The sequence below is a fragment of the Cervus canadensis genome, chromosome 4 (genome assembly GCF_019320065.1).
Source record: "Cervus canadensis isolate Bull #8, Minnesota chromosome 4, ASM1932006v1, whole genome shotgun sequence".
Taxonomy (NCBI): domain Eukaryota; kingdom Metazoa; phylum Chordata; class Mammalia; order Artiodactyla; family Cervidae; genus Cervus; species Cervus canadensis.
In genome coordinates, this window is record NC_057389.1 from 43255345 (window position 1) to 43272045 (window position 16701).

The window sequence follows — 16701 nt, forward strand, 5'->3', positions numbered from 1 at the left end:
GTGCTACGCATGGTGTTACTAGGTTTAATGTATTGCGTCTTTTCATTCTCATTTATTCCAGTGTGAAGGAAGTATTGTTATTAGTCACATTTCTCAGAGGAAGTCACTGAGGCCAAGAAAGGCCAAGTCACTGTCCAAGTGTTCAAGTGTACTTCACACCCACCCAGTGGGGCTTCCCTGGTGTCTCAGCAGTAAAAAAAACTCCCACTGGCAGGAGACGTGGGTTAGATTCATGGGTGGAAAAGATCCCCTGGAGAAGGAAATGGCAACCCACTCCAATATTCTTGCCTGGGAAATCTCAGACAGAGGAGCCTGGCAGGCTACAGTTGCAAAAGAGTCGCACACGACTTAGCAACTGAATACCAACAACGAACTAAGGAATAGGGGTGAGCAGAGGGTGGGGAAACACACTCCAGTGAGAAGGAAGGAGGCGCAGGTGTGAGGAACTGGGATTCTTCGGGGAAACTTACCACCTACCTGTAGGTAAAATCCTGACGCTGGCGGGTCGGACCCTGGGGCCGCTCCCCACTCCTTCCCGACACGCCTTAGAAGGGCGCGGTGAGCCCTCAGTACTGGAGGCGGAGGGAAGCGAGGAGACTGGGATGGGAACCAGATGCACTCACGGCGTGCAAGGGGTGCGCACATTTCATGCGCTGGAGTGGGTGTGTGTGTACACCAAACAGTTCGCGGGCTCGCCTACTTCTGTGATCACACGTTTGGTTTGAGCAGGAGTGGGGAGGGTAAATCACAGAGACGGGGTCTGTGCGTGAGTGGAGAGTGTGACTGGGGTCGGGCATGCCTGTGTGTCGTGAGTGTAGTTCTGTTTACTAACTCTACAAGTGGTCGTGAAGAGCTTGCTGTGTGCTTGCACCGTGTGGGGTGCCCGGCATACAAGGTGATGAAACAGTTACCCTGTGTTCCTGAAGGAGCTGACCCGGGGCGGGGTTGGGGGGGGAGTGTTGAGCCTAGAAACAGGAAACAAATCAAGGCTGGAAAGGATATTAACTTCCTGGGTGCGGGTATCTGAGTCTGGGATTGTGTGTGTGTGCGTATGTGTGTGTGTGCGCGCGCGCGTGCCTGTGATAGGTGAAACGGTGGTTCTGGAGCACCCATTGTCCCAGATTCTGTCGGTGCCACGGAGTCAGGACAAGCAGTTGTGGATTTTGCCTTGGAGAGGAGCGAGACCAAGCCTTCAAGCCGTCTTAAACCCCAGAGGACTCGGTCCTGCGTCCAACAGCCACTTGCCCTGCAAATCTTCCTCCGGAGGGGATGGGAGTGTGACCGTCTCTACGCAGGACACCCGCCCCCCCGCCTTCCCCTCCCAATGTCTGCTCTGAGGATCAGCCTTCTGAACTCAGGCTGAGCCAGTGCCCCAAGGAAAGCATTTCCCCCTCTGCCCCCAAAGACTCTCTGAGGCCCAAACAAAGCTGATGTGGGGGCCAAGGGACGCTACCGTCCCCATTTAACTGATGAGGACGTTGAGGCCCACAGAGGGTCGGGGCCTGTCTGCGACGCGCGGGGAGTCTGTGCTTCTGGGACTCGCGCTCCTGGCTCCTGCATCCTCCGCTCCGGGGGTGCAGTGTGCGGCATTCTGCTTTGTGGCCATTAGGTGGCGCTAGAGGCCAGGGCTAGGCAGGTGGCCCGCAGGCCCGGGGGCTTTGGGCGCGGGGGGCTGGGTGGGGGGAAAGAGCAGACAAAACATTTGGGGACAGTCACGGGGCGCTTGCTGTGTGTCAGACACTGTGCTGGGGCCCTTCCCCGCATTAGCTGTTTAACCCTTCTGTTATCTTGTTTTCCATCTCTTTACAGATGAGGAAGCTGAGACTCAGATATTCACTTTTGAATGAACTCTCCTCTGATCGCTCAGTTTTGTAGTGGCAGATCCAAGGCCCAGGCCCAGGTCAGAGGGTCAAGTACAGGTGGGGGAAGCAGGGATTGAGAGTTGCCCCAGGTCTTGCTGGGAGTGGGCTGGAGGCAAGCTATGAGCTGGTCTCTGATGCCCGTGGATGAGCTGGGGCACAGAACTGCCTGTGAGGAGGGGATGGGATCCCTGGAGGAGGTGTTACCAAGTCCAAGCTCGCTCTGCTCACCGCACCAGAGGCCAATGAATCCAAGAGATGAGGTATTGAGACAAGGGAGAGACTTTAATCAGGGAGCCGGCAGACCAAGAAGATAGCAGGCCGCGCCTTCAGAATAACCATCTTATTGAGGTCTACATGCCAGGTTCTTTTACAGATCAGAGAGAAGGAAGCAAGAAGGATCTAAAGTCAAAAGGCAGAATAGAGAGGGAGACGCAGTAGGTAAGTAAAGTGAAAGGGTCTTCAGTCTTGCAAAACATCTCCAAGGGAATGGCCAACCTTTGGCAGGGGTGTGTTAATCTCTTCTATTCACAGGTGGGCAGGGACAAACTTTCTCTCCCTGAGCTGAACAAAGGCATTTTAGTTTACAGTCAAACAGAGTCCTCCTGGCAAGCCATTGAGTATGATTATAATAATAAAAGCAACAAAAAGCAAGTCAAAGAGACAGTTTCCAACAGGCAGTCAGAACTGGCTGTCTCCCTGCAACAGAGCGGGTGGCTGGAGGAAGTACCAGGGGGTCTGAAGCAGACCCACCCTCCTCTGTCCAGGGCCTCCCTGGGTCTTAGCACATCCCACCTTGGGGTTTTGGGCTTGAGGGCCGGGGCAGTGCTCAGCCTTCCCTGGGATTCCCACTCCTGCCTCACCTGCCTGTCCAGGTGTACCTGTACACCCTGTTCACAACTCAGCTCCCCAGGAAGGCTTTCCTGACCACTGAGGCCCAAGAGGGCCTCCGCTCCTACCTGCCCATGGAAAGGCGGTCCAGGTGCCATCTTGTAATAAGAGCCCAGTCCCCCAGCCCCCTGCCACATCCTAACACACGGCCAGTGTGGCGCCTCTGCCTCCTCGCTGGTCCCTAGAGTTTGCAGTGAAACCAGTAGCTGTTGCTTCCTTTTCCAAATACACCCACCCAGTCTGCTCTGCCTCATGGGCTCCTTAGAGCAGGGACCCCTGGCTTAGTTGCCCTCCATCTCCCTGGCCACCTCCTGCTCAGAGTCCAGGACTGTGGTCTACAGGTTCCTAGCCTCAACCCTTCAGCCTGCAAACTGCTCCTAAGCCCCAACCAGGTGCCAGGCACTGTCCTAGGCACTGCAGACTAACACTAGGCTCCCTTTCTCATGGCAGAGGCAGCAGATAATTAAGCATATGATATAGATTTCCACCTCTGATTAAAAAATAAAACAGAGATGTGCTGGGGTGACAGTGGGATGGGAGGGCCACTCGGGGCGTGACTTTTGAGGAGAGACCTGGAAGAGGTGTCTTTTGAAGATCTTGGAGGGGGTTCCAGGCACAGGAAGAGCCAGTGCCTCAGTCCCAGGGTGAGAGCATGGGGGTGGGGGTAAGGATGGGGATGATTGCTGTCTGGTAGGAAAATAAGGCAGGCCTGGCCCAGAGGCTGAGTTCAGAGAGGTGGGCAGGGCCATATGGATGGGGTGCAGTTTGGGGTTTATTCTACAGTTGAGGATGCCCCCTGGAGGGTCTCCAGCAGGGAAGTGAGGTGCTCTATTTAGCGCTACTCTCTCTGGCTTTTGCTGGTTCCACTGAAACCAATACCAACCCCCCACCCTGCCCTCCTGCTACAAGCAATCTGAAGCTGAGAACCCTGGGGCAAAGCTGGTAGCCAGGACGTCTGACCCGGCCAGCCTGGGGTCTGCAGAGTTAATCCTCTGGGCCCTGAGCAGCCTCTGATTAGTAGGCTCTGCCACTCCTGGCTGATAAACCCCCAGGCTGGCCTCTGGCTGGGAGCAAAGTGGAGAAACCCAAGGAGGCAGAGAAGTGGCGCTCCTGGAGCACCTTAGAAGGCCTCGCCTCACCCCTGTCTCAGGTGGCGTGTTTCCTGGGTGAGAGCCCAGGCATGCAGTGGGCACATTCACAGCCCTGTCTGGGTTAGCTCCCCTTGTGGATTTCATGGGGCCCTACTTAGAGAAGAGAAGGCAAAATTAGGTGCGTGGCTTCAGAAGGGGCCCTGGGTGGTGGTGGGGGTGTCCTGGGTAAGTCTTATTAGCCGCACGGTGAGTGCCCCTATTGATCTTGCATCAGGGGAGGAGCCTCACATCCAGATGGGAAACAGAGCCTGAAAGTCACAGAGGGAACAGTGGCAGAGACTGGAGTCTCCTGACTCCCAGTCAGTTCTCTCTCCAACGTCTCCCCAGACCACCTACCCAAACTACGGCTGCCCTTTCTCCTCGCCTCAGGCCACAAAGCGGGGAGGTAGCCCAGGATGTGGTGGAGACAGGTGGGCACGAAAGGGCTCACCTTGGGGCAGTGTCACCGTTGCGGACAGGTCCTGTGTGGCCAGGACCCCCCATTGCCTGTCAGACATTTCAAACCTGCACATCCAACCACCTGGGTCCAGGGGTCCAAGGACCTCACTGAGGACTGGAATCCCCAGGAACAGTTTAAAATGCAGTTTAAAATTCCTGGCCTGACTCAGACCTGCAGCATCAGAACCACTGGGAGAGGCCAGGGACTCTGTATACTGAACACACTTGCCAGGTTCTTCCCAGCGCTACTTTGCCTGGGCTTGCATCCTGCCTCTGGCGCTCAGAGTGGAACCCTGTCTGCTTCTCCCTCCTCACCTCTGGGAGGTTCAGGAGACCCAACTCAAGTATTAAAACAGTCACTGTCCTCTGGCCACCCTTTAGAGAATGTGTACTGGGTGCCAGCTCAGTCCCGTGGGCCAGGTGAGGGAGACATGTGTTCAAGGACACATGAGGAGTCTGGGGTCCCGAGGGCATTCGAGATCACCCCGCTAGTAGCCATCAAGACTAGGGTGTGAACCTAAGGCCATCTGACTCCAGAATGTGTGTGTATTTAGGCCATTCTGTCCTTTTCCCAGTGACACGCACTGAACAACTCCTATGTGCGGGGACAAGGGGAACCTGGCCCCTTCCACTCCACCCTGCCTCTGTGAGGGTCGAATCAGCTGGGGTAAGTGGCTCTGGAAATTGTAAAGTGCCCTCCACCACAGAGTTTGTATGCGTATGTTCAGTTGCTCAGTCACGTCCCGCTCTTTGTGACTCCATGGACTGTAGCCAACCAGGCTCCTCTGTCCATGGGATTCTCTAGCAAGAGTACTGGAGTGGGTTGCCATTTCCTCCTCCAGGAGATCTTTCTGATCCAGGGATCGAACCCCAGTCTCCGGCGTCTCCTGCATTGCAGGAAGATTCTTTACTGCTGAGCCGCTAGGGAAGCCCCTCCACTACAGAGGGGTCTTGTTAACCATGCAGCCCTCATCATGCCTCATTCAAGGCCTGACTGGGCTTGGGGAGAGCTGTCTCTGGCAGGGGACCTCAGGGTAACCTGAAGAACTTGTTAAAATGCAGATTGCCAGGCCTCACCCCCAGGGCTTCTGATTCAGTTGGTCAGGGCAGGGTGCATTTTTGACAACCACTCAGGTTCTCTGTGGCAGGTGGTTTGAAGGTCACACTTTAAGACCGTCACACTGACAAAGGCTAATGTCAGGAGAAGGGCATAGAATCTGGTGAGCTAAGCCTCAGATGATGCAAATTAAGACTTTCTTCTCAGAAAAATGGACAAACCCACCTACAACCAAGATGTGGCAGTTTCAGGGGCTCCTGGATCCTTGAAAGTCAGCCATGGGTCCTAGACCCCAGTGCATCAATAAGAGCCATCCACGGCACCAAACGCCTGGCCTAGGCTCTCAGGTCACCTCTGCCGTGCCTCCACAGACCTCCACCTGTGCCGCCTCCACAGACCTCTCCGACAAAGTTGCTTCTCCCCTGTGGTTGTGCTCCCACAACACTTGGTGAAAACATAACTCCAGTGGGAGAGCTATTCACATATCTGTCTCTGCTCCTGGGCTGTGGGCTTGTGGGCAGTCATTTTTCTTCTCCCTCCAGGCACTTCTGAGGTTGGGCAGAACCATGTGATTTACTGTAGCCAGTGAAATGCTGGTGGGACTTCCCTGGTGGTCCAGTGGTTAAGAATCTGCCTGCCAATGAAGGGGACATGATTCGATCCCTGGGAAGATTCCACATTCCCTGGAGCAACGAAGTCTGTGCGCCACAGCTACTGAAGCCCACACACGCTACAGCCTGTGCTCTGTAACAAGGGAAGCCACCGCAATGAGAAGCCTGCGCATCACAGCTAGAAAGTAGCATCTGCTCATCACACCTAGAGAAAGTCTGAGGGCAGCAATGAAGATTCAGTGCAGCCCAAAATACATCAATAAATAAATATTAATTTGAAAAAAAATGCTGGCGACACAAACTTTCCAAGTGAGTGTATGATTTGCTGGTGACTCTGCAAATGCACATCAAGGTGGAGGGTCCACCAGTTGTTGCCCCTGACTGACTGGGTGAACAGAAACTCCTGCCCACCCGCACTGGACATGCAGTGTGAGTGCGAACTAAGTCTTTATTGCCTTCAGTACAGCGACATTGATTATTGCTGCCTAACCTAACCTGGCTTGTCCCAGTGGCGTTTTGAAGGCCGAGCCCCTCTCCGCCAAGTTTTGGGTCTCCAGTTCCTGGCACGGGCTGGCACAGAGTAGGTGCTCCAAAGTCACAGCAGCTCCTGTTTATGAAGAACTTCCTAAGTACCAGGCAGTGTTCTTTGTTATCTCACCGAATGCTTTTCTCCCAGGCCAGCTGTGGCATGTAAAGTGCTCTACACAGTGCCTGGCATGTAGCAAGTGCCCTGGGAGCTGTTATTTCTAATAGGATGCTTCTCTGCCTCAGATGAAAGTTATCTGAAGGAACGAACCAGTGGTGAAGGGTGGTGTGAATTGGTAACTGGGACAAAGTTTCTGGGGACACAGTGGGGGCTGAAAAGGAAACTTGGCTCTTTATTTTGGTGTCCCCAGCCAATATTGGTGGTCAGCTTCTGTCTGCTGAGACTCTACTGGGTGCTTGCTTCTGTGCAAGAAGCATTACACACATTGGCTTATTTAATCCATGCTGGACCCCTCGAGAGAGCTGCTGTTATTCATCCCCATTTTACAGATGAGGAAACTGAGGTCCAGACCCAAGGAAGTCAAAGCTCACTGTAAGAAGAGGCAGAGCCAGGGGACTGGCTGACTCTAAAGCCTGGGATGTGAACCTCTCACTACATGTGCTTCTCTTTCTTAGGGAAAAAAGAGGGGAAGCAAGACAGCGGCCGAGCCCAGGCCCTGAGCTTCTAGTCCAGCACTCTTTCTCCTCTCCAACGTCTCCGCTCTTACTGGAGAGGTGTGAAAAGGGCACATGCATCCACCCCCACCAAAAGAAAGCCAGCCAAGGAAAGCCTCAGTGGCCGCAGGCGGCCCCTCCCCGCCCAGTGCCGGCAGCAGCCCTCCTCACGCCGGCACAGACTCCATGTCACCACCGTGATTGGTAGACTAAACAGCTGGAGCGGAGCCGGCCTCCTCGCTCTCTCTCGCCAGGGCGGCCAGGGGGCTTTCAAAGACCAGCCTCGGCTGCTATCTCCCACATCAGCCCCAGCAGCATTTAGCCACTTTCTTCAAACACCCAGCCAGGGCATGATGGTTAATGTCAAATCTGGCAGCAAGTCATAACCTATAGGGCTGGGACATTTATCACGGCCCCAGGGCCCCTGGGGACTTCAAAGGGGCCTGAGGGTGGGGGTGGGGAGGGGGCTTCGAGCAAGGCTTTTCTTCCACCAGGAGCCTCAGATTCCTCAGTGCTGGAGGGATCAAGGGGCTACCCTGGTTGGTTAGTCCAAATAATAATAATAATAATTTAAAAAGCCAATAAATATCAATGACTAATAATAGCTGTTTTGTATTGAGGGATTATTACCTCCATGGCCACCTTGTAGAGCATTTATTGTTATTTTAATCCTGGTTTTTAGAGGTCAGGAAATAGGGCACAGAGAGGCTAAGCCACTTGCCTAAAGTCACACAGATAGTGAAAAAAAAAAAAGCATCAACAATAATACCTGTCATTTATGGAGTGATTACTAGGTGCCAGGTCCTCTGTGTGTTACCTCATTTGGTCCTGTGAGTACTTCCTGAGATAAGCATTATTTTCTCTTCTCAGAGGTGGGGAAACAGTCTGCAATGTGAAGTGGCTTTCCCCAGGTGACACAGCTGGTAAGTGGCGGAGCTGGGATTCGAGAGCAGACCTTCTGCTCCAAACCCGGCTCCCAGTCACGGCCCAGTCCGGCCATGGGGGCCAGGGGGCTGCGGGCCCAGCGGCAGCCCTTCCTCCTCCTCATCAAGGCCTCTGTCATGCCTCAGAAAGCGGGAGGGCAGCCCTGCTGTCAGATCCCGGGCCTGACGGGGATCCTTGGGGTACCCTGGCACCTGCCCCCTGGAGAACTCGAGGCTCCCCGGGGGCAAGGTGGAGACGTGGACGGGCGGGTGCTGTGCCTCCATCCAGCCGCCGGCCCCCGTCGGGAAGGGCAAGGGCCTCTTCCATGCAGGTGCTCCCCGGGACTTTTTCTGGCGCTTGCCTGAGAGCAGGGTAGTCCCAGCAGGTGTGGGGAGAATGGCGTGGGGCTTCACTCCCTAGCTGGGGTTCTGCCTCAAGTCAGATTCTAGTGTTCAGAGAGAGCTCTGCCTAAGATGGCGGTGAGTTTCCTTACAAGGCTCCCTGGGGCCATTGAACAAATTGACTGAATTTCACAAACACCATGTTACACCCACAAAGCCCAGCCATCCCAGTGCCCCTGAGAGAGGGCAGAGCTGAATGAGTGTTTGAATCAAGGAGCAGAAAGCTCTCACAAGGATTAAGCTCCCTCTATGAGGCCATATGTGGCAAGAATCCCACAGGACAATGCCCCAAACGGCTTCCTGGAAGAGGTGATGTCTGGGCTGAAAGGATAAGGCCTGTGTAAAGGGACCCAGTGTATTCGTCAGGATTCTCTGGGGAAACAGAACCAATAGCATATATATATATATATATATATATATATATCCTTAGATGAGACCCACCTGTGTTACAGAGAGTAATCTGCTTTACTCAAAGTCTCCGATTTAAATATCATTCATAACATCTAGGCTGGTGTTTCACCAAACAACTGGGCACCATAGACTAGCCATGTTGCAATATAAAATTAACCATCAGAAAGGATGATTATATTAACAAAAATTATATGATTCCACTTCTACGAGGTACCCGGAGTAGTCAAATTCACAGAGACCAAAGGCTGAACGTGTGGTTACCAGGGGCTGAGGAGAGGGAGAAATGGGGAGTTCATATTTATTAGGTGTACAGTTTCAGTTTGGGATAATGAAAAAGTCCCAGAGATGGATGGTGGTGATAGCTGCACAAAAATGTGAAAGTATTTAGTGGTACGGCATGGTTAAAATGGTAAATATATTTTTTTAAAATGGTAAATTTTATGTTATGTATATTTTCCCCCAATTAAAAAAAATTAACCATCACAGGTGGGCTTCCCTGGTAGCTCAGTGGTAAAGAATCTGCCTGCAATGCAGGAGACCCCGGGTTGATCCCTGGGTTGGGAAGATCTGCTGGGGAAGGGATAGGCTACCCACTCCAGTATTCTTGGGCTTCCCTGGTGGCTTAGACAGTAAAGAATCCACCTGCAATGCAGGAGACCTGGGTTTTATCCCTAGGTTGGGAAGATCCCCTGAAGGGAGGGCATAGCAACCCACCCCAGTATTCTTGCCTGGAGAGTCCCCATGGACAGAGGAGCCTGGCGGGCTACAGTCCATGGGGTCGCAGAGTCAGACATGACTGAGCGACTAAGCCCAGCACAGCACAACCATCACAGGAAGTGAGGGCCTGAGCTGCAAAGGGTGATGTGGAGGCAAGGCTCCTTGTGAATGAAGTGAAGTCATTGATTTCTCACCCACCAGGTAGTTAATGTGAAGCCCACAGGGGCCAGCATTGTCCTGGGGTTGGGGAGACAGCCGTCAGTGACTGCTCAGAGAAGCTCTGTGATTTGCTCAGGGTTACACCACAACCCAGTGGCAGAGTGAGGGCTGGATTCCAGGTCTGTCCGATGACCGAGTCATTCGTGGGCGCACTGGCTAGAAAGGACACATAGAATCCTTTTGCCCCAAGAAATCTGATAGTGAAACAAAGGAGAAAGAGGAAGTGGTAGCTTGACGGAGAAAAGGGACTGAGGAGGGTTTTCTTTGGAGAATGGGGAAAACTGGAGAATGTTTGTGGACCTTAGAGTTTGCAGAGAGGGAGGGAGAAAGGGCAGGGTGGGTGGCTGAGGGAGTCATGGCTGAAAGATAGCACATGAAGAAGCAGGGAAATCTTGAAGAGAGGTACAGGGAAGTGGCAGCCCTTTTGGGCCAAGCCTTCCCCTCAGTCAGGTAGAAACGCTGGGGGCAAGACAGGGCTGGGCCTGAGGAGAAGGGACCTAGCGAAGGCGTGTGAGAAGTACGGGGTGGGAGCACGGGCTCCAGAGTCAGAGGGCTGTAGACTCAGAGTTCAAGTCATAGCTCTTTTTTCTTTTTTTTTTTTTGGCTGCACCACGTGGCATGTTGTTCTTGGTTCCCTGACCAGCAATCAGACTCGTGCACCCTGCCCTGGGAACAGTCTCAACCACCGGACCATCAGGCAAGTCCTTCAAGTCACCACTCTTGCTGCCCCAAACTCTCCACAGTGACTATCTCAGAGCAGGGAGGAGAATGAGAGGCTCACGGGAAGAATTTCACTTTATTTTTCCTACCCTTTGATTGGAAAATTGACACCACTTTGTGATCTGCAAAGATCTTTCCGTTGTGGAAAAAAAAAAAAAAAAAAGCCTGTATTTCCTGCCTACTTCAAAAGCGAGCAAATGAGATAGGTGTGAGAAAGTCCTTTCTGACGTGTGAATTGGGAGAAAACAAGTGAGAGAAAATAGCAGCATTGTCATTGGTGGAGGACTTCTTCAAGATGCAAAGAGGTTTCAGAAATTTCCAGGATTGAACCCCACACTTGCTCCTAGCTGCTTATTACACTGGTCAACTCATTCAACAATGTATATATATAGAGGGCCTACTGTGTGCCAGGCCTGGTACTAGATGCTGACGATAGAGAAGCAAGCAAAACAGAGAAAGCAGCTGCTCCCACTAAATTTACATTTGATGGGAGAGAACAAGCAAGCAAGTAAATACCTACTAAGCTAGGGAGTGGTAAATACTGTTAAAAAATATAGGAGGGCACATAGTCAGAGAAGGTTCTATTTTAAATTGGGTAGTCAGGGAAGGCTTCCCTGAGGAAGTGACATTTGCCAGATCCTTAAATGAAATGAGAGGGCTAAGCCAAGAGAATATCATGGAGAATAATCCAGGCAGAGAGAACCCCAAAGGAAAGACCCAGAGGTGGAAACTTACTAGGCAGGCATCATTCATGTCCCCGACCTTCAACCATACTCTCATCCATCCATCCATCCACTCACCCACCTATTCACCTGTCTAGTCATTCTGTTTATCTCTGCTTCCATCCATCTGTCTATCTATCCGTCCACTCACCTCTCCCATTCATCCATCAATGTATCCATCATCTATCCACTCATCCATCAATACAGCATGTACTGGGGATCTGTTATCTATATACCAAGTCAGTCATGGAGAGGCATGGGGGAGACTTCATGAAGAATTAGAGGCTATCTCTTCTGATACGGAGAGACAAGTGCAAACCATTCGTGTATGGGATGGTAGTTGAGAGTGTGTCCTCCGTCACTCACCACACACTTTTGCTAAGGAAGCTCTCTCAGTGATTCCTCACTTTCATAGTTTTAGGAAATCTTGGTTAGTTTCACAGCTCAACTCTCAGCCTCCTTCTCTATGAGGTTTCTGGTCCTTCTTATTAGAATTTACCACCCTTTCTAGTTTGGATCTTTATTCTGCACTCTAATGCTCCATCCTCTTTGGACTTCCTTGTATAAATTCAAGTCTCTACCATTGGTTCAGGGTAAAAATTGATTCATCCATAGGTTAACACTTACTGAATGCTTAACTACATGTTTGGCATTGTGCAAAGCATATTTTTAATATATTTATTACTCAAAACACACAGAAGGGGGTCTGCTCTCCTAGGAGGGACTTGTTATTATCAGCCCATTTTACAGATGACGGAAAACTGAGGCAAAGAGAATTAAAATGACTCATCCATGTCACAAGCTAGTAAGTGGTGGAGCTAGGACCTAAACCTGGCCTTTCCAACTGCAAAGCCCTTCTCTTAAATGCTGCACCACTGACTGCCTTAGTCAATGCCCCCACCCCCAACATCCATCCTGTGCACCGAGAGAGCAGAAGGAAGAACTGAACTCCCAGCTCCAGTGGCAGACTGCTGGTCTTTAAAAAAATCACACCTTTATGTTTGGGGACCTTGTCCCTGGTTAAGTCAATTCACCTCTCTGTGTTTCAGTGCTTTTGTCTGTGGGGATATGGGGATAATCACAGTACCCATCTTATATGTCTGTTGTGATGTAACATGATGATTCATGTTGAATGAAGGTGTAGAGGTGCCTGGCACACGGCCTAAGTTAGCACTGCATTTTATCTAACATAGCTGGCCACCTCGGTTCCCTCAGTTTGGCTTCTTTCTTGTTTTGCAGCTTGCCCAGCATATTTCATCATCCTTACTTTGCACTATTTGATGGAGACAGGCCCTAAAAGCACCAGAAGCTTTGTCTTTGGAACTTTTACACTGGGCCAGAAGCCTGCAAGAAGAGGAAAGAGGAACGTGGAGTGACTCATTGGGTGGGGGTGGTAGAGAAGAGGCCCCCGTTTCCAGCCCTCCCTGGGAGGGTGGGGGGTACAGGCTGAGCGGGCTCGGGCGGCACTTATCTGCCCCTCCCCGGGGACCCACGTCAGCCGGGCCTTCAGACCTTCCAGGGCCTCCCCGTAAATCACCCTGGATGATTTATAGGGAGACGCCCAGTCCGCTAATCCAGTAAACAGGATAAGCAGGGTCCAGCCGGATTTATGGGCTGCCAGAAGGGCCTTTCGCTGAAGGAGATGTGTGCACTGTGACCCCTCTCCTGACTGCTGGCCTGCAGCACCCTGATGGGCAGGGGTCACACCGCCTGGGTTCCGGGCCTCACTCTGCTCCTTCAGCTGGTGAGCCTGGGCTGGTGCCTTCCCCTCTCTGGGTCCCAGGTTCCCGAGGCCCAGGTGGTCACTGGGCAGTTGGCATGCAGTCAGCATGGAGGGGAGCTGAAGGGACTGTAAGCCAGGCCCTGATGTCCCCCAGGGGGCCTGGCTTTGGAGCACAGGGATGCAGCTCACAGGTGCCAGAGCCAGACTGGCGTGTGTTCAGATTCTGGCCCTGATGTTTCCTAACTGAGCCTTCTCTGAGCCTTTGTTCCCTCATAGGTAAAATGGTAATAATACTAATGCATTTTCCATAGAGGTGTTACTATACTAATAGAAGAGAGTCATACATTTAGGAAAGGGTCTCTAAGGGTTAGCAAACCACGATCATATCACACGGATAAGTACACAACTACATCACATGGAGATATCATGGAGATTCTTATGAATTAGCTTTGTTGTGCTCCTGGGAAACCAGGAGGAACCATGCGTCCCTCAAGGGAGAGGATGGGTAACCATGAGTGAGCAGCAGAAGTTAAGATATGACAGAGGCAGACCCGGTGTTCACATAGCAACAAGGATGGGTTTTAGAAGTAGACTGGAAAAAAGATACAGCCGCGACACAGCACCCATACAGATTCAATGCGATTCCTATAAAAATCTCAGCAGTATTTTTTGATACAGAAGTAGAAAAGCCCATCCTCAAATTCATATGGAACTTCAAAGGATCCCAAATAGCCAAAAACAATCATGAAAAAGAAGAACAAAGCTGGAAGTCTCACACTTCTTGATTTCAGAACATACTACAAAGCCATAATAATCAAAAACAGTTGTGAGACTGGCATAAAAGATAGACATAGAAGCCAATGGAACAGAAAAGAGATCCCAGAAATAAACCCTTGTACCTATGTTTAACTGATTTTCCAAGGTGCCAAGACCATTCAGTAGGAAAAGGACAGTCTTTTCAACAAATGGTACTGGAAAAACTGGATAGCCACATGCAACAGAATGAAGTTGGCCCCATGCCTCATACTGTGTACAAAAATTAACTCAAAGACCTAAATTTAAGAGCTAAAACTATGAAACTCTTAGAAGAATATGCTGAGGGGAAGTCTTCATGGCAATTATTTTTAAAATGTAACACCAGAAGCGTAGGCTTTGCACATACAAAAGAAGATAAATTGGACTTCATCAAAATTAAAAACTTTTGTATATCAAAATACACCATCAAGAGAGTGAAAAGGAAGCCCACAGAGTGGAGAGAATGTTTGCAAATCATATATCTGATAAGCGATTAATATCCAGAATATATGAAGAACTCCTAAAACTCACCAGTAAAAACATAACCAAACTGAAAACCGGGCAAAAGGCCCAAATAGACATTTCTCCGAGATGATATACAAATGGCTGATAAGCACTTGAAAGCATACTCAGCATCATTAGTCATCAGATAAATGTAAATTGAAACCACAGTGAGGTACAACTTCACACTCACTAGGATGGCTACTTTTTAAAAACCAAAACCAAACCAAACCAGGAAAATAACAAGTATTGACAAAGACATGAAGAAATCTGAACCCTTGTGCATTGCTGGTGGGAATGTAAAATGGCCCAGCTACTGTGGAAAACTGTTGGCAGTTCCTAGAAAACTTAAACATTGAATTCCAATGTGACCAGCAATTCAACTCCTAGATACACACTCAAAATAATTGAAAACAGAAACTGCAGGAGATACTTGTACACCAATGTTCATAGCAGCAATATTTACAATAGCCGAAAGGTGAAAAAAAGGCAAGTATCTTCAATAAATAAATGGATAAACAAAAGATGATTTATACATACAATGGAATATTATTCAGTAATAAAAAAGGAATGAGGTTCTGATACATGCTATAACATAGGTGAACCTTGAGAGCCCCACACTAAATGAAGTAAACCAGACACAAAAGGGCAAATATTGTATGATTCCACTTACATGAGCTATCTAGAATAGGCAAATTCATAGACACAGAAAGTAGGTTAGTGGTTACCAGGAGCAGGGGGTGGGGGGATGGGGGTTATTGCTCATGAGGATAGAGCTTCCTTGGGGTGATGGAAGAGTTTTGGAGACTGATAGTGGCGATGGTTACACAGCATCATGAATGCACTCAGTGTACATTTTTAATTGTGCTTAAAAAATTGTACATTTCAATTGTATTTAATGTACATTTTTTAAACTGTACATTTTAAGCTGTACATTTAAAAATGATTAAAATGGTAAACTTTATATTATCTATTTATTACAATAAACATGCACAAAACAACCAGGCATATTTAATTTTTTAAAAAATGGGTACATTAAACCAATGGAATGCTTCCTCTTGTATGTGCTGTGTGTGTTTGTGTGGGTGGGCAATGAGGATGAAAAGGAATAGAGAAAATAAGTATGTAAAATTCAGGCAGCCGGCATCAATGGTGGTAACAGGTCATGAACATAGGAGGATATTAACTTGGTGCTTTGAATTTGAGGTCTAAGAAATAAGCATGCAAGAGACAGAACAATGGATAATAAGGCCCAAAATACTGGGCCACAGGGTGGGCATATAGATATCCATTGTATTATTCTTCTCGGTTTTCGGTTTACATTTGAAATTTTCACAATAAAAGTCAAAATAGTGAACCTTAAGGGCTGGAATTCGTGGAGCACAGGGAGACCAGGGGACTTAGAGTCAGAGACTGACCCACACCCCCTCACTTCCTCACTTGTGTATTATATTTGGACAGAGTAACAGAGACTTTGATCCAGAGTTACCTTGTCAGGAAAACGGGTCTAGTAACACTTTACGCCAGGTGGAAGGGGTTTTGTGCCTTGTTTTTAATGCATGGCTACTCTGCTTCCTCCAGGGGCTGTGACCAGAAGCCATTCAGGGAAGTCCATGGTGAATGGCAGGGCACCAGGTCAATACGAGGTTTAGACGTTTGAAAGGGCAGAGGGCCCTGCATGCATCCTGGTGGGCTTCATGGAGGTGGCGGCGGCAGTGCATGCCTTGGCCTTGAGGATACATGTGAAGTGGACAGGTGGAGAGGAGAAGGAAGGATAGGACCAAAACACGTGGCAGCTGGAATTAAAGTGACAGATGAGGGCAAAGGAAAGGCTGGACTGGGAGGAAGGAGGGAAGGGGAGAAAGGAGGCGGATTAGGAGGGAAGAAAAGGGAGAGGCTCACGGGAGGGGCCTGGTCCATAGGGCACTGCCAGCCAGGCCCATGCACTTATTTGTTGATTCATTCACTTGTTCAACATGTATTCATTCATTCAACATGTATTGAGCCCATGTATGTACCAGTCGCTGTGCTAGGGAGTAGGGACACAGCAGTAAACAAGACAAGGCTCCTGCCCGCATAGGGCTGACATTTACTAGGAGACAGATGCTACAAACAACCAACCATGAAATAAAATAACCTCTGATGGTGACCATAACCTCAGTGCTGGAGGAAAGAAACAGCGTGTAGCGGACCCGTTTCTTTGGGGGTGGCCAGGATAGGCCTTTAAAAGATGATGTTTAAGATGAGGCCTGAAGGACATGAGGGACCAGCCTTGTGAAAAGCAGGGGACAACCCCTCTAGGCAGAAGGCACAGCTGCAAGTCCCTTCTGGTGAAGGAGAACTTCAGAGATGGAGAAACTG

The 16701-nt window shown here is 50.0% G+C and overlaps 1 long non-coding RNA gene across 1 annotated transcript; it reads left to right on the plus strand.

The window, feature by feature from the left end:
- The first annotated feature begins 391 nt into the window (after window positions 1-391).
- Window positions 392-6092, plus strand: LOC122439481. The gene is made up of 5 exons (XR_006268874.1): window positions 392-479; window positions 1810-1900; window positions 2236-2300; window positions 4915-5006; window positions 5939-6092. It is a non-coding gene; the product is annotated as an uncharacterized LOC122439481 (long non-coding RNA).
- Window positions 6093-16701: the final 10609 nt, after the last annotated feature.